The sequence below is a fragment of the Grampus griseus genome, assembly GCF_964374135.1.
Source record: "Grampus griseus genome assembly, chromosome: 4".
NCBI lineage: Eukaryota > Metazoa > Chordata > Mammalia > Artiodactyla > Delphinidae > Grampus > Grampus griseus.
Genome location: NC_138997.1, coordinates 97,249,779 through 97,269,070, shown reverse-complemented (window position 1 = coordinate 97,269,070; position 19,292 = coordinate 97,249,779). Strand labels below are relative to the sequence as shown.

Here is a 19,292-nt window from a genome sequence, read left to right as displayed (position 1 = left end):
TAGAAATAAATTACTCACCTATTTGCCAGCAGCCCCAGTGAAAAGTTTCATGGTATTGCATTGGCTCCAGTTAAGTCATGTGTCTACTTCTGAACAAATCACTGGGTCAGGAGGATTGTGATGTTCCAATTAGCCTGGCCTGAGTTTGTCCATTCCTGGAATCAGTAGTAGAGTCAACTCCATCTGAAGTGCTTGGACTGATAATGGGGAAAGTGTGTCATTCCCAAGGAAAAATCAGGATACTGAACTGAAAAGGTGATTAGATTTCTCCTATATATGGTGAGTGAATGTATACCAGGGGTTTCCAAATGTTCTTGATTTTTTAGGAATTTTTTCCTGGAGCTCGAGTCCAAAAGAAATACCTAACAATTTATTTGGTAGTTAGGTCGTAATAACTTAATAAGGATTTATATTCTAACAACTTACTAGAGTTATGTTTATTAAGTAGTTAAGTCCAAATAACTTAATAAGATTTTTGTCCTAACCATTAAGTAGCTGCTTGATAAAATATTGCGTATAATTAAAAGAAAAATGATATTTTTGTTTCATTCTTAAGTGACCTCAATCCCTTTCTAAGGGGATGTGTGCACCTGTTGGGCTCCACACAATTTCTTTTTTTTTTTTTTAACATCTTTATTGGAGTATAACTGCTTTACAATGGTGTGTTAGTTTCTGCTGTATAACAAAGTGAATCAGATATACATATACATATATCCCCATATCTCCTCCCTCTTGCGTCTCCCTCTCACCCTCCCTATCCCACCCCTCTAGGTGGTCACAAAGCACCGAGCTGATCTCCCTGTGCTATATCCACACAATTTCTTGACCTCAGGTTACGACTAGATACTGCCCCCTCATTTCCTGTTCTACAATGATTTTTGTGCAATCAATCCCTTTTTTTCTAATAGCAGGTCCTAAATCTCTGCTTTACAAATAGATGATGTCATCAAAAGGAATGTATTATGAACACATATTTCTTGGAACTGTGAACTATCTTAAGCTAATTTTTGGTGTGATTGCCAAAGATGTTAAGTATCACTGTGTTACTCTAGAAATAAAATATAATAACAACCCCTGTGAATTCCCCAAGTTGCCTTGGTGCACAGTTTGGGAACCATGGTCTTAGAAATTTTATATTTGAATTTCCTATTAGACATCTGTGTAGAGATGGAGAATCAAATGTTGACTGTTTGGGTTGAGTTTAGGTAAGAAGTCTGGACTGGTGGACACTCTCAGCATAGAGATCCGATTCCTTCTGCATTTTGACCCAAAGAGCTCTAAGATGGTGCTGCACATCTCTCCCTTCTCCTCAAGAGTAAAATGACATATGTCTACTCAGCTACCACACAGCTTCACGGTACATTATGTTATTCTTTGATCTTATGAGTCCTGAATCTAATTGATGTCTTCCATGGAGTAGCTCATCTCAGTATTTGCATTTTATCTTACATTTGTATTTAAAATAAACTGCACCATTAATGATGCTTTTGTCTTCTAAGCTCTGGATTGTTCACATATTGGCTTAAATAACTGGAGGTGGGCAGCATGTATTTTTTATTCAGGTTGTAAACCCTCTGAAGTTTTTGACTTTGTTCCTTTAAACTTAATCATGTGTAACGTGGCTTAATTAATAAGGAATGAGCAGAGCATGCTTTTGATCTTGAACTGATTTTTTTTTCCTTAGAGTAGTTGATAGAGTATTTTCTCATTGATTAGGCTTTTCTCCTAGCTTGTTTGTTGTTTTAATGGTGTAGAGTCTATATCTTACAAACTGATTTTCTATTTTTTTAATTTTTTTTTTTACTGGAGTATAATTGCTTTACCATGTTGTGTTAGTTTCTGCTGTACAACGAAGTGAATCAGTTATATGTATACATATATCCCCTCCCTCTTGGACCTCCCTCCCACCTCCCCCCACCCCCATCCCGCCCATCCAGGTCGTCACAGAGCACCAAGCTGAGCTGATTTTTTAAATAACTTAAATGTAATCTGGAGCAGTAGGTTTCCCAAAGTATATGCAAGTTTTATTTTGCTAGAGTCAGTAATCTTTGTATGTCCCTAGTTCATGTATGAGATATAATGGATCATCATTCTATCGTCATTACATCACTGCAGCTCATCTTATAACATTACTCTCTTTCTCATGAAACTGTCACTCCTACTGATTGTGTAGAATAACTTCTATTTCAATCTCGTCCCATAGTCCAGAAAATAAAATGTATTTAAAATATCAGGTACACCACTGTTATGTGAAGATTTAATTTTTTTAACTAAAAAGCAAAAGCTACTAACAGGTATTCAGTTTCTACAGAAATACTGTGTTAAGTTTTTTCTCTTTGAATATCCAAATAATCTTGACTTTTATTTATAAAAACAACATAATGTTAGACTACTTATTTTTTTCTCTGTTAGATTCTCCTTTTACTTTTTATTTTTCCTTTACTTTTACATTTTTTTAATTGAAGTGTAGTTGATTTACAATGTTGTATAGGTTCTCCTTTTAATATCTTTTCATACTGCAAATGAAATACTTGAAAAGTATTAGCACAGCATTGTAATTGTTTATTTATAGCAGTAGACTTTGAAACACAACATCCTCGTACATGTTTATTTTTTGAGGTTTGGTGTAGTTTGTTTCTTAAATGGCATAAACATTGCTTTGCTATGACATGCATTTTTGACTCCAGGATATTTTAGGAAAAGTGTTAGTAGTGAGCATCTGCAAGTCCTTATCACATCACATAAAGAAGAGTGCTTGGATGAGGTGTTGGAACAGTACTTCTGCCTAGGCATCTGAGTTTGTTTGTGATCCTAAATATCAACAGAGTTCCCTAAATGATAATGCAGTTTGTGTTGTGAGGATTGTCTTCCCAGTGGGGCCCCTTAATAGCTTTTCTTAGTTCTTGTCTCAGTACTTATTTATTCATGATTGACATGTGACAGTCACATTCCTGGGTTTCATTTGTGTTTTTTTTTTATCATGCAGATATTCAAATGTCTTTTACAGAAGGAGAATGACAGTGCATCTGTTGCTTGTTGAATAGACTCTTGCTCTAGGCTTGCAAAATGTCAGTGCCGTATGTCTCAATGTATGTGATTTTTCTTTCGTACAGTCATTTTTCTCTTAGTATTCCAATGATTGTTTGAACGACTGTGTGATAGCAGTACTTAACCTGTCACTTACTGAACTTGAAATCATCACCATAGCTCACTGCATAACTCTACTCTCGGTCAGCCATCCTGTCACTCCTGCTGATTGTGCAGAATAGAAGCCACTTCTCGCCTTTTATTTTTTCTTATATGTTATGCTCATATTTTGACTGGCATTTTGTATATCTCTGGTATTTGTTATTAGGAGTTAAGATATTTCCTGACCCAGATTAATATCAATACAAGCTAAAAAGTTGAACACTTTGTTAATGCATATTAAATATTAATTACCAGGGCTAGAGATTTCAGTCTTATAAGCATGTCAGACTGGGTGAGCATTACTTAATATTTTGGCTGTTGGAAGGGAAAAATTATTTTGGATCTTCAAATTTACTAAGTCTCAAAGCATGTTAATTTCAGAGCAAACTATCCGAATTCTGCCTTTTAAGAAATATCTGATTAGATAAATAAATTTACAGTAATACAGAAAAAATATTATGTCGTAAATACCTTTATGAAATTTGCTGTTGTATAATCAGGAGATGCCATTTGAATGTAGAAGTGGAGCAGGGAGAAGCATCAGATGAGTTCTCTCACATCTTACCTTTGTTCTAAATTAGAGCCTGTTTTTGACTAGAGGTGTTATAGAAGGAAAAATAGGTTTTTATTGACTCAGATTTGAGGTGCGTAACAGGTGTAAATTTATATGCCTTCTGACAGAGAATTAACACCTGGCCAAGGTAAAACTTTAGGCCTTCGTGAAAATTAAAGTTTTAACTTTATAGAAAAAGCCTCTTTGTTTTAAAACATGATGAAATTGTGGAATTAATGCGTAACTCAGTTGTTTTATTTTGAACTTAAAGACGATACTTTCAAAAGGCATCTTAAAAAACCAAGTATAATGACAATACAATTAAGCTTGTGATATAATAAGGCTTTTAATATATCTAGACATATTGTAATTTGTTTCACAAATTGCATAAGCCACAAAGGCAGGAGCCAATGCAAATAACGCATAACATTTAACAATAACAAAAAGCATTTTTACTGAGAGCAGACACGTACATCATTTACTACGCTGTATACAAAATATTTTACAACCCTTTATTATTGACATTTTTTCTTGCGCTTGGAGAGCAGCACAGGTAAGGCCATCAGAACCTTATGGATCCTGAATGCAGCTGCAAATAGTGTCCCTTAAAAGAAAGTGCAGCTGGTTTCCCAGTCTTTTTTGTGCCAGACAAGGAAGTGACTTTCCTTAGAGAAGAGGATTACAGTCATATCCTCAAATAAGGAAACTAGAGCCAGATTTCTTTTTAGAACTTGCAGTGGGGATTCTGAAGAAACATTGCACTGAATTTTAGTTTATTCTGAACTTGAGTTACTAAAATTTTGGTAACTCTGCACATTCAACTTCGGAAGTAGATGGGACCACAGAATAATGTGTACTTTTTGTAACTTAAAAATAATCCTGTTCCTTGCATAGGATTAAATGGTTCTAAAACCAGAAGAAACTGCAAAGAAAAATGAGCACTACATTAGCAGTTACTCAAATATCCTCTCAAATGTTTCTTTAATTTTGTAATGAATTTTTGCATTTGTCTTCAAATAAAATACCAGGAAAGCATTATTTTCTCATTTTTGTATATTGTATAAAAGCATTTAATGCTAAATTAAGATGGCAAGGTAGTGTTTTACCTTCCCTTTCTGGAAAAAAAATCAAATATTTATTAACTGCTTTCTATTGTTGTCTTTCTCTTTAGAAAGTAATTTGTGGTCAGTGGAGCCCAGCAGGGAAGCTCCTTTTCCTCCAGATGGCTGTGACATTTGAGAAAACCTTGGAGGATTAAAGGCACTCCAGTGAGCACTCAAAGTCCTGACACAACTTGACAGTCCTAATCTGGGTCCCGAACTGATTGGATGACCAAGGGCACAAAATTCTCATCCAACTGTGCAATCACCGTGCACATTTTTAAGGGCACTAAAATTATTCCAAAGTTTTGATGACTGTTTTAAACAAAAATATATAAACCTTTTCTTCCTGGCCTACGCTTGGAAAGGCTCATGGAGGTGCCTTGTATAGCTTAAAAAAAAACCTGGGGATATTTTTGCGTGAATGAGCACAGCATGCTATAAATGTCTTTACTCTTTATTAAGTAGGGTTTGCAAACAATCTAAATGGTTAAATGGTAGAGGAAACTATAGAAATTGATCTCGGTGAGCAGCCTACCAAATCTAATTATATATTGTCACCATCTGCTGAAATATGATAACAGAATTAATACAATTACTGTCAGAATTTCAAAGGAAAAAAACTTTTGAAAAAAATCGCACGTGTAGCGTTTGTGTGTGTGTGTGTGTGTGTGTGTGTGTGTGTGTGTGTGTGAGAGAGAGAGAGAGAGAGAGAGAGAGAGAGAGAGAAAGATAGAGAATAGCAAGAGCAAGAAAGAAGAGCATCTTGTATGTTCTTTTTTACTTTCCTCATTTTGTCAATTATTGTTTAAAATAATCGGAAAGACTTTTTCCTAATTTTTGAGTTGATTAACTCAAATCAGGTTATCAGGTTTTGGTAAGGTGATTTTATAGTTTGGAATTTTAATTATATCCGTGGCAGCTTCCAAAATTACCATGGCAACAGGTGTGCAATTATCAGCATTGCACATAGCTTCAATGTGTAACGCATTTTTTCTGGCTGAATGAATATTAAATCATACTGCCTAACACCTTCTCTGCTAGTAAACAGATAAAGCTGTGGCCATGGCCTGTAAATCGATCCTGCTTCTATAGATTTCTTTTACTACAAAGCCATTGAATGGGGTAATTTGTGCCTTTCAGGGTTTTCTGAATTTGTTAGAGCTTGGCAGAAAGCTAGTTTCATTTCATTTAATGAAAAAAAAAGTGACGTGTTTAATTACTACTCACATTTTCTTTCATAGAATTCTCTCCAAAAAGAATACACTGCTATAGTTTTTGGTTGCAAGGTGCGTGTTCATGACAGATGAGATTTTTTTTTAAAAAATTCATTTTCTTAAGACATCTTGTGTTTTAAGTGCCGCTGTTCCTAACAAATTCAGGTGGTCTTTGTATGAAGCACATATGAAATGAAACCTTTGAATTAAAACATAAATATCATCCTCTAATACAAATCAACTCGAAGAAGACAATATAATGCATGATATTTAGTGAAGTCTCAATTTTACATTGTTTCTAATATTCTAGGTGATCCTTTCAGACTGACTCCCACCTGTAAATGGGCAAGAGAGTGAATAATTATCTATCAAATATTATCTTTTTTATATCTCTGATTGTTATAAAACCCAAAATCTTCCTTAAATATCTCATGAAAGAGATAACAATTTATTTTTATTATTATTACTATTATTATTTTTTGATCATCCATTATCATTTAATTTATAGACCCAATATACATATTTGACTGATGGAAGTGAGGCTTTTTAGGAACTAGCGTTATAAGAAATCTATCTTTGTTTAAAATACACAGATTAGGTCATGCCGTAAATAATATTGTTAAATGGGAATCCAGCTAAATGATTACAAAGTTATATGGATCTTTTCAATATTCATTCTTTGTTTTAATGGACATTTTATTCTGGATTGACATTCGGTAACTTGAGATCATTAAATGAAACAAACATGAGTTAATCTGTGTTAGAACAAAAGCTAGCCTGAGAAGATATATTTAAAACTTCTAGACACTTGGATTTCCCAGACAGATGATTCTCCAAAAGATTAGAGAAAGGCTATATATGTCTACTGTATTTCTCCCTCTCCATCCCCAGCCAAATATCCCACAATACATATCATTTAAGTATCATCAATTTTAATTTGTGTGCTTTCATTTCAAACTAAAGTTGAGGTTACCAGTGGTATAAGATCAGATCTCCTACTTATGTGTTGGTGCATCGTAAAATGTAGCCTAACAGGCTGTATTCATAATATGAACTGAAACTAAGAAAAAGGTGAATCCTTTATTCACACAAATAGGTTAACATTCCCGAAGTAGTGTCCATGGCATTGAAAACTGTTACAAGAACGTGGAGAATATACTGGTTTTCTCTAGATTGGTTTCTCCACTATTTCTCTCTTTATTATTTACTCTAGCTCATATTTAAGCTGTGTTAATTTTTTTTTAAAAGAAAGGGTAAACACACACACGCTCAGTGTATTTCTGTAGACTCCCCTTCAATGGATCTCTGCCTGTGTTAGCCATTGTTTCAGTTGCTTGTGGCTGCTCGATTGTGCAAGGTTGCCTGGAAACGCTCCTTCTTCAGTGCAAAGCTCTCCAGCCACTTTCCATACCTCCCAGTCCAGGGCGTAAAGATTCAGGAAATCCAGCCACTGGTGTTTCTTTTCAAAATCTCCTTAGTAAAATAATCATCTTGTAAATGTAGAAAATAGGAAAACAGCTTCACAGCCTATGGGGCATGCATGTTTAAAACAAAACAAAAAACTTTCAAAAAATTGTAAAATTGTTACAAGTTAAAACAAATTGAAAATTTTCTTCTAAGTGAACTTGATATAAAGTTTTGTTAAACCAGTATTTTGTAATGTGTAATATTATTTGGAAATATTTAAAATTAACATCTACCACAGCTTCTCAGTCTACAAATTTGGTCCTTTTCCCATCAAGGTTGCATCGTATTCCCATGACCCCTTTAAATTGGAAAACTTTGAAAGTCAGACACCTTGATTTGGAATTTTTATGCTTTTATTACATTTTAAAATAAGTAACGTTATTAGGTAGCAGGTTGTGATCATTATTTGCTTTTTTCCTTGGTCTGAGTTAACCTTGAGAGGTTTTCTGGAATATAAAATTGGTGTGATGTTTAATAATACTGATTCAACTGGTCTTACTTGACTTTGCTATTAAGTCATTTTCTCTTTAAAGTATAACTCAGTCACTTTAGCTGCAAATTAAGAATTGAAAATATCTTTGATATAATTTTTCCACCATTAGCAGAAATTCCTAATTTTGAAGTGTAAAGGGGGAGTATTATATCATCATGCATGAGTTAAATATATGCCACTCCATAATATCCATATACCATTACGATTTAGATTCTTTTTAAAAGTAGCACCAGGTGGGTTTTGGTCCTTTTGGTTTAAGTAGGAAGAATTATTGGTTTGTGATATAGGACAAGAAAGTAAATATGTGCTCTGTGGTGTTTGAAAGGTATACAGTCATCAGATGTGTCTCACCTACATTTAAAGTTTGTTAGACTTTGCTCTCCTAACAGTTTTCTTTTTTCCCAGTTTAGTTTCAAACTCAGATTCTAATTGTATGATATAAATATTGCCAACAACTCCCTATTGGTAGATTACGTAGGTTAAATTGGTTACTAAATATTAAAACTTCTCTATCATATCATGTATTCAGATTTCTTTGAATACTTTTCTCTATCTTTTTAATTTAAATAATTGTTTCTACTGATGCCTGAACTGTAGTTGCTGCATAAATTCATTTTAAGGTTACTCATAATGTTAATTAGTTTTAAATGCCTATATGACCCTTGGTTGTTTTACTGATTTAGATTCACTCATTATGTTGTTAAGAAGTTATGAAGTTAAGAATTTAAATCATTGGTCAAGAAAATCAAATACATTCCTTCCCATCCTCTTTCCTTCTGTCTCATAAGCCAAAGTATCTCTTAGGATAAAGTGTTGGATCTGCTTGTCAATTGCTAATGAAATTGTTTAGTTATGTTATGTTATATCTCAGATACCACAAAGTGATGAGATTGGTTTGATTTACATAGAGTACTGGGAGCAAGGCAGAAGAATGAAGCAGAGGCATATTGCTACCTGTTTAAGCATGTATCCACTCTATCATTAATGCAGAACAATTAGTTGTGGGCCACAGTTTGCTGCAGTGACTTAGAATTCTGGTGTTCTCATTGCCATCAGGGCGGGAGTCTGATTTTCATGTGAATTTAAATTGTTAAGGCAGGTAGAATATCAAAACAAGCTTATCATGGTGATTCTGAAATAATTATCAAGGAAAAGATGAGAGAAAGCGTTCAAGTATTTACTCTGTGAGACAATCTGTCTCCAAGGTCCTTTACATATTTTACCTCTCTCCATCCTGGGAAAGACCCTATGACTTGCATAGTTTTATTCCCATTTTACAAATTGAGAAACTCAAGCTTTTTGAGGTTAATTAAAATCTGATTTCTTCCAGTCATTTTTAATTCCAGCAGATATACTTTCCTACTACACCTCTAACTTTCTCACTAATGTGGGAACAGATGATATCTCTGGTGGCATAAAAAGTAATCACCTTAAGGATAGAGAAGCATAACTGCCAGGGATTTGGATTGTTCACATCAATAATGTACTAAGAATAATGTACTCAGTATGTGAAAAACAGCCATCACCACAAGTAGAGCACCATTAAAGTTTCTGTAAAATTGGGCCATGCATTTTGAGCTTTTAACAGAAATAGATAAGGATTAATAGGTATTCTGATATTTCCATAGAAACCAGGAAAAATACTCTGGACCTTTGAGGACCATTATGTGCCAAGCCCACAGTAAGAGATGTAAAAATAAGTTAAGAAATGGTCTCTGCCCCTATGGAACTCCTACCCATGAAAATCACAACTATAGAAAGTCATTATAATCAACTGTGGTGATTGTGAAGGCATAGTATAATGTGCTATGGGCAAATGGAAGGTGTCACTGAGTAGTGACATTCAGGGTCTGGAAGGACGTGTTCATGGAGGAGGGAGGAAGGGAGGGGGATTTCATGCTGGCGCAGAGGTGAGGATGGCTTGGTGAGCAGCTCCACGTGACCCATAAAGAACGTGTTTTGGGCTTCCCTGGTGGCGCAGTGGTTGAGAGTCCGCCTGCCGATGCAGGGGACACGGGTTCGTGCCCCGGTCCGGGAGGATCCCACATGCCGCGGAGCAGCTAGGCCCGTGAGCCATGGCCGCTGAGCCTGCGCATCCGGAGCCTGTGCTCCGCAACGGGAGAGGCCACAACAGTGAGAGGCCCGCGTACCGCAAAAAAAAAAAAAAACCAAACAAAAAAAGAATGTGTTTTGTTGAGTCAGGAGAAGCGTCTGGTTAAGTCCATGGAGCCAGTATCACAAAGTCCCTTAAATGACATGCTAAGGAATTTACATGCCACCTTATTGGATAAAGAGGAGATCTATAAATCATTTATTAATTATAGGCAAAAATGTGCAGATTCATACGTTGGAAAGATTGCATTTGTGGTACTCAAGGGGATATGGTAAAGGGAAAGGGATTACAGTAACATCAGTAAGGATATTACGTTCAGTCTAAAGATCTTAGGCTCTAGGGAACCAATGCTCAGGGCTTGAACCAAGAATATGAATAAGACCAAAGAAGAGAGACTCAGAAACCTTGAATCAATGTCATTTAAGTATTTAAAACTCATCTCCATGCCTTGCTTTTAATTCTTTTGGATATGTACCTAGGAATGGAATTGATGGACCATATGGTAACTCTGTGTTTAACACTTTGACAGAAGTCCAAACTCATTAGCTTTCATATTGAGGAAATGAGAGAGGACTTTCTGGCACTAATAAAATATACACGTTTCTCTCAAAAAAAAAAAAAAATCTTGGGAACCCTGTATTTACTACATAAGGCATTCAGCTTTTATTTTATTTTATTTTGTTTTTTAATGAATGAATGCATTGGTGGAGACAGTAAGGAAAAGTCAGCTGTGACATGCCTGGCAGTTAGCTATCCTCATGTGTAACAGACCTACAAAGACTTCAAGCAGGAAGTAGATTTAACATGGTAGGATGGAGATGGCTTGATAGAATGAGTAAGTGAAATGGGATGGCTCTTCCCAAGAGTGGGACTGCGCTTTAGAGAGGATGTGAAGATGAGGTAATCTGTGAGAGAAGAGAGTATTCAGTGAGCGACATAGTGGAGGAAAGGTGTGATATTTAGGCATGAAAAGGAATGGAAGATTCTTCATTTTCTCCTCTAGCTCTGGTCCTCAGACAGTGCTCTGCTCATTCCCTATCTTCACTTAAGAGAAGCTCCACTGAAAGGAAAATTGTATTAACTCCTCGCTTTCTCTCTGCATTAAGGTCTTCTACTAAAAAGAAAAACAACAGATATTAATTAAATAGCTGTTATTGTAGTCCTCCTCCATTGAGCTGAACAGAGGACCCATCACACATTAGTGAGAGTATTAGATGTGTCTGAAAGTGGGAGAGAAGACATTTCACATTTGGGCTCTATCTTCCCCCTTGGAACTTCTAAACGGTTTCATCACCTCATTTCATCCCAGACAAATGCAGGAGGGCTTTAATAGCCAGGAGAGGAGAGCAGGAGAGCCTCAGGACTCCAAATTATGGATATAAGCCTTCCTTTTGACAAGTTATTTTTTGAAAAGGAAAGAGAGAGGAAAGAAGAGAAAGAAAGAAAGAATGAAGGAAACAAAAAAGGAATAATTGAATGGCATAAAATTTCTTTTTTTAGTTAATGTACCCGCAATGAAAGTAGATCCCAGAATTTTGAATGTTCTATGACCTTCGGTAGCTTGTTTAAACTCTCAGTACCTCAAGGCCCTCTTTTTTGTAACATAGGGATAATGATTTTATTCCTATGTTGTGAAATAGGCTTTTTCTACTCAGTGTGAAGTGTTCAGTGTGAAAATACTTTGTAAATTTTAATGTTCTTAGAAAATGGGTTTTCTTTATACAGTGAATCCTTAAGGGCAATAACTTATACTTCTTTGTCATCTACTTTATAAGAAACATACTGTCTCAAAGTAGTAGAAGAAGTCAACGAAGTGGTAAAAATTGTGTAAATTAGATAAAAGTATATGTGATAAGTTAAAGTCAGGATTTGTAGAGTAGATAAGTTAGATTTTTTCATACAATTTACTAAGAACTGTGCCTGATACATACTATGCCCTTAGAAGCAATCATAGTTGTAAGGGATGATGTCTTTTTTTTTTTTTAATAGGTACCATTTATTGAGTGCTTACTAGGTCTTAGTCACTGTTGTAAACAGATTACATGTATGAATTCTCATTTTTACCGTCACCCTGTGAGCTATTATCCCCATTTTATAAACAAAGAAATTGAGGGATAGAGAGTTTAAGAAACTTGCCCAACATTAAGCAGCTGTTACTTATTATGTAAAAATGAATCTATATTCTCATTTTGTATCAACCAAAGATCTGAATAATTGCTAACCAGAGCTGATTAACAAATGATGATTAACATGTTCAATATTTGACATTTTATTTACTTTAGGAGGCTGTTCTTAATTTTTACAGATTATTATTTATTTTAACCTATGATAGAATCATTAATATAAAGCCTTCTTAGGTGAGTAGTTTTCAAACTGTGCCCCAAGGATCCCCAGGAATTTCATGAAGAACATCACATCCTTTTCATTCATATTCACTCCAGGTATATCTGTTTTATATATTAGGTTTCATTATTAGAGCCCTCCCCTTCCTTCTTTCCTTCCTTCCTTTATCCCTCCATTTTTTCCTCCCACCCTCCTTCTTTTTATCCATCCATTTATCCATCCATCCATCCATCCATCCATCCCTCCCTCCCTCCCTCCCTCCTTCCCTCCCTCCCTCCATTTATCTATCTATACAAACATCCAATCAACCAACCGGTCAACCAACCGACCAACCAACCAATCAATATGTATCACAGAGAGTGAATTTAAAACACAATTTTGTTTAATTTCACATATTAAATATTTTGGAAAAATATTATTTATATATTATATGTTATCCTTTTTATTAGAATCAAAGATGTTCTCTCTTAAGAGGGAGAGATGGAAGTTGTGTCCAACTTTGAGGAGTTATGTAGACCTTGGCTATGGGAATGCAGATGCAGTTTCCTGTATAGGAAATGATTATTTCCCTTTTTAATTTTTTTATGAACTTCAAGCCAAGAAGGGTGAAGTTTTTACAAACATCCTGCCTTGATGGTTTGATTGACATGATCTGAGCTCACGCTAATCTATCTGAATTGACATGTGGTAGTAGGCCATTGTTCAGAATGGAAAAACAGATTGTTTCTGGAAAGGAAAATAAAATCAATTAACTATATTTTTCCCCTTAAATATTTAAAGTATGTAGTATTAAAAACAATAAAACTCCAATTGGAGAACAGGGCATTTAAAATTTTAGATTTCAGGATCTTTCTAGAGCTTGTGCAAATCACTTCATTAATGTCAGCAATATTATTAAATCCAAATTTATGAGCAAATATGTTAGCTACTAAGTATCAGTGCATTAAAAACTTTGGTCTTTCCTGATTAAATGTATAGCACATTAAAATGCAATACTTAATTTTAAAGTAGATCATATGTACCTTTAAAGATTGGACAGCAGAAAAACATTTTTGATTATGAAATGTTAGATTATCTCTAAATCTTTTTTCTTAATAAGTGTATTCAGAAACTTTAAAGTGATTTTCAATCTTGACTCAAAATACACCATCGTGATTTTTTTGTGTTTTCTTTTTTGTCTCTTTTCCTTTCCAGTTCTGCCATACTACATTAAGAAAGAAATATTGACTAAAAGGCTGGTTTCTCCTGATTAAAAATGCTTTCCCAGGGGCAGCCTAATTAAAATATGCTTCCCCCTCTGTCTCTCCCTGTCTCCTCTCCCATACTAGAGGACAGCTTTCCTGAGGTAGGTGAGAGAGCCTGGAACTACACTCAGAGAGATTATAAAGCCAGAAATAGAATCTTCATTTCTATTGAAGATTTAAACCATCTTATTAAAGTTGGTTCTATTCACCTGACTTAAAACTTGTGTTGGGGCCTGAAGTTCAGGCTTGGCGGGCGGGTGAAGGCAGAGGGGAGAGTAACAAGGACACTTACAAAATCTCAAGGGGATGAAATAAGTGTATTGAGTGCTTGAGAAATGGCGGGCTGATTGGATACTTTTACTGGATTCTGAGGATTTGGGGGTAAAAAGAGGAACAGCTTGTTTTTCATGGTTTAATTTTCTCAGCAGATTTACAGATTGTCCTAATTTTGATGTGGCTTATATACATTTCAGTTAAGTTAATTTTTATATTCTGAGAATGCTGTGTTATAAATCTTTGTATTTTATTTTGTAAACTTTTGTATATTTTTTAAGTCCCCAGCAATGCATACATTCTCTTAAAAATAGGTACTTTTATATCTAAAACTATCTCTCGAATACATATGCACAAACATATTTTTCCTGAAACTTAATGCTGAAGGTTTGGCTTTTCTGCTTAATTTTTATAAATTAATTTATTTTAACCACACACTTCTGTTACAGAACTTAAATATTAAAAGGTTTCCTTTAAAAATTCATTGTCCAAGAGGAATGAAAATATTCAAAAGAGAGGTTTTAATGTTTACAGATTGCTTTCGGACTTGGTCTGTAGGTTAAGTACACCTTCAAATACTGAAAAAATAATAGTACTTATGGTTGATTAAACCCTGATAATAAAATCAATAAAATAAAAATAAATACTAGAACTAGATTCTGCTTCAGATGTCTAATTAAAAATATGTTAAGTGAGTAAATTACAATGAGTCGCAAGAAAAAATAGAGTGAATAATCATGACATTAAAACAAGAGAATAGAAATATTCGGTATTAATGTCATTTTCTTAATTTGAAGCATGTGTATGATCTTTAATATATACAGCAAAAAATAAAAATACAATTAAGCCATTTTGAATGCCATTTTGAAAACAAAAGAAAACAAAGATATATTCCATTAATCTGCAGTAATAATTTAAACGATAGTACTTTGTCTTCCTTACTATAATTATTTCTGTAGACAAGAAGAATAACTTGGAGAGAATTTGCATTTACTTTTGCTTAATTTTGTTTCTGTCCTTGGGTTTCACTTCTGTCCCATGGTAATATGTAAAAGTAGGACCACCTGTTTTCCACTGGGCTTTCAGTTTGGGTAAATAGAGCACAGAAGTATATTCCTAATCAGAGTTCTTCTGGAAATCTGAGGTAAGTTAATGAGAACAATAATAATAATATAAAGCTGAAGTCAATAAAATGAAAGGTCTTCCAGAAAGACTGCACCCCTCAAAAGAAAAAAAAAGAAATCTATGAACAGACACAAACTTCCTGTGCTGACTTAAAAGCTTTATGAATAAGGAAATCAGCTCACTTCCATAAGGATCCAGGAAGGGAATACTTAAACGTAAATCCTGATAGATAGAATCTAGGTAGCATGTATTTTCCTACAACAAATTATAAGAGAACAGATTATTATAGAGTAATGTTTTTAAGAAGTTGGAAATATTTCTGTCTTTGGAAAGATTGCTGTGAATTGGAGAAGGCAGAGGAAAAACTGTTTTTGCTTGAAAATTTGCAAAAGTATTTTGAGTTTGTATTTCCCCATTTATATTTTAAGTTAGCAATAGGGAAAAAGATCAGATTTGTGTATGTGTCAAAAAAAATCAGACCAGAAAGGCCATCTTCCATCGATTTTTCAACTTGAAAGGGACAGGGAAGGGAAAGTTGGTCTTTGCTCTCCTCCATCAGAGTGTTACGCCAGTCAGTTTGTACGCAAATGATTTATTCTGAAAAGCAGACTTCACACTTAGAGAAATTCCAGAATGGAATATTAGTGCCCCATGGAGTGTTTGCAAATGCAGTAATGCATCAGGGAAGCCAGCTTCATGTATCCTGCCTGCCTGCACTTACGCAAGCTTAAGTGTTCATTTTCAATAATGATTCAAATAATTGGAACATAAAGGGGCTGCATTTCAGGATAGCTGGACTACTCACCCACTAGCTTTCCACTACAAAGAGGAAAAGAAAGCTTAACTGTCTAGTTTATGATGTTAGCAGATAATTAAGAATAAGAAAATCTAAAATTCAGACAGTATCCATCTTATTAAAATTTGACTTCGTTTCCATTTTTCTTTAAGTGCAAAAATTTTATGCTTAATATCATAACTGCCACTTTATGTAATTATATTAAAATTGTTTCATGTAAGGCATTTTCCTATTCTGAAGGTTATTTTGAGAAAAGCTAGAACTTCATTTTCTCTCACTGATATGTAAATTAGCCAGTGTAAGCAAATAGCTTCTATGAGAACCCAGGTGTTTTCAGTGATTTAATAATTAATTCCAGACTATGAATTTTATAACCCAAATACTGTAAAGTTTTAAAATAAACTTTCAGGCAGTGAATTGAGGTACTACAAGGTCATGATATCAAACTGTTAATTGCAGTATATTGTGACATTCCTCCAGGTTTACATGCTAACTTTAGAGAATTTCTGAGAGGTGTTCTCAATATTGCACTTAATTTAACTCATCAATATAGCATGTTTCATTTACATATATATATATATATAAAATTTTATATGTTCTCTACTAAATAAAATTGTCCTCCTTAGCATTATATTTCACATTCTCCACAATCTACTCCAAGTGAAGTCCTAGTCCTAGTGAAGTTTCCAACTTGAATTCTCACTGCTTCATACCCCTCAGTTGACTAAACTTTTTGTTATTCTGAGTGGTGATTCTCAAATTATTTAACAACAGGTTCAGCATAGTTACCAACTATTCAGAACATACATTTGTACATCCTATAAGTGTTTAACTGCTGGATATCAGCTCTAATTTTTTCTCATATATGTTCTGTAATTTCTGACATCCCTATTTCAGTTAAGAATGATTCATGGGAGTGGGGGAGCTTGGGAGCCGCGGAGGAGAGCACAGCAACAGGGGTGCGGAGGACAAAGCGGACAGATTCCAGCGCAGAGGATCGGGCCGACCGGAACTCGCCAGCCGAGAGGCTTGTCTGCTCGCCCGCCGGGGCGGGCGGGACTGGGAGCTGAGGCTCCGGCTTTTGTCGGAGCGCCGGGAGAGGACTGAGGTTGGCGGCGTGAACACAGCCTGCAGGGCGTTAGTGCACCGCGGCTGGCCGGGAGAGAGTCCGGGGAGAAGTCTGGAACTGCCGAAGAGGCAAGAGACTTTTACGTCCCTCTTTGTTTCCTGGTGCACGAGGAGAGGGGATTAAGAACGCTGCTTGAGAGAGCTCCAGGGACGGGCGCGAGCCGCGGCTAAAAGTGCGGAGCCCAGAGACAGACATGAGACGCTAGGGCCGCTGTTGCCGCCACCGGGAGGCCTGTGTGCGAACACAGGTCACTAGCCACACGCCCTTCCGGGGAGCCTGTGCAGCCCGCCACTGCCAGGGTCCCGGGATCCAGGGACAACTCCCCCGGGAGAACGCACAGGCGCGCCTCAGGCTGCAACTTCTCGCCGGCCTTTGCCGCCGCAGGCCCGCCCCACACTCCGTGCCCCTCCCTACCCCCGGGCCTGAGTGACCCAGAGCCTCCGAATCAGCGGCTCCTTTAACCCCGTCCTGTCTGAGCAAAGAACAGACGCCCTCCGGCGACCTACACGCACAGGCGGGGCTAAATCCAAAGCTGAGCCCCTGGGAGCTGTGAGAACAAAGAAGAGAAAGGGAAATCTCTCCCAGCAGCATCAGAAGCAGCGGATTAAAGCTCCACAATCAACTTGATGTACCCTGCATCTGTGGAATACCTGAATAGACAACCAATCATCCCAAATTAAGGAGCCCTGTGGATGAAAGGCTCTTGGTGCTGCAGCCAGGAGTCAGTGCTGTGCCTCTGAGGTGGGAGAGCCAACTTCAGGACACTGATCCACAAGAGACCTCCCAGCTGCACATAATATCAAACAGCAAAAATTTCCGAGAGATCTCCATCTCAACGCCAGCACCCAGCTTCACTCAACGACCAGCAAGCTACAGTGCTGGACATCCTATGCCAAACAACTAGCAAGACAGGAACACAACCCCACCCATTAGCAGAGAGGCGGCCCAAAATCATAATAAGTCTACAGACACCCCAAAACACACCACCAGACGTGGACCTGCCCACCAGAAAGACAAGATCTAGCCTCATCCACCAGAACACAGGCACTAGTACCCTCCACCAGGAAGCCTACACAACCCACTGAACCAACCTTAGCCACTGGGGACAGACACAAAAAACAACAGGAACTACGAACCTTCAGCCTGCAAAAAAGGAGACCCCAAACACAGTAAGATAAGCAAAATGAGAAGACAGAAAAACACACCGCAGATGAAGGAGCAAGATAAAAATGCACCAGACCTAACAAATGAAGAGGAAATAGGCAGTCTACCTGAAAGAGAATTCAGAATAATGATAGTAAGGTTGATCCGAAATCTTGGAGATAGAATGGACAATAGAATGGACAAAATGCAAGAATCAGTTAACAAGGACCTAGAAGAACTAAAGATGAAACAAGCAACGATGAACAACACAATAAATGAAATTAAAAGTACTCTAGATGGGATCAATAGCAGAATAACTGAGGCAGAAGAACGGATAAGTGACCTGGAAGATAAAATAGTGGAAATAACTACTGCAGAGCAGAATAAAGAAAAAAGAATGAAAAGAACTGAGGACAGTCTCAGAGACCTCTGGGACAACATTAAACGTACCAACATTCGAATTATAGGGGTTCCAGAAGAAGAAGAGAAAAAGAAAGGGACTGAGAAAATATTTGAAGAGATTATAGTTGAAAACTTCCCTAATATGGGAAAGGAAATAGTTAATCAAGTCCAGGAAGCACAGAGAGTCCCATACAGGATAAATCCAAGGAGAAATACGCCAAGACACATATTAATCAAACTGTCAAAAATTAAATACAAAGAAAACATATTAAAAGCAGCAAGGGAAAAACAACAAATAACACACAAGGGAATCCCCATAAGGTTAACAGCTGATCTTTCAGCAGAAACTCTGCAAGCCAGAAGGGAGTGGCAGGACATATTGGAAGTGTTGAAGGAGAAAAACCTGCAACCAAGATTACTCTACCCAGCAAGGATCTCATTCAGATTTGATGGAGAAATTAAAACCTTTAGAGACAAGCAAAAGCTGAGAGAGTTCAGCACCACCAAACCAGCTCTACAACAACTGCTAAAGGAACTTCTCTAGGCAAGAAACACAAAAGAAGGAAAAGACCTACAATAACAAACCCAAAACAATTAAGAAAATGGGAATGGGAACACACATATCGATAATTACCTTAAATGTAAATGGACTAAATGCTCCCACCAAAAGACACAGATTGGCTGAATGGATACAAAAACAAGACC

The 19,292-nt window shown here is 36.4% G+C and overlaps 1 protein-coding gene across 1 annotated transcript in view; it reads left to right on the top strand.

Moving 5' to 3' along the window:
- Positions 1-19,292, top strand: part of SLIT2 (slit guidance ligand 2) — a 390,009-nt gene that overhangs the window by 85,108 nt on the left and 285,609 nt on the right. The gene's annotated exons all lie outside the window — the stretch shown is intronic.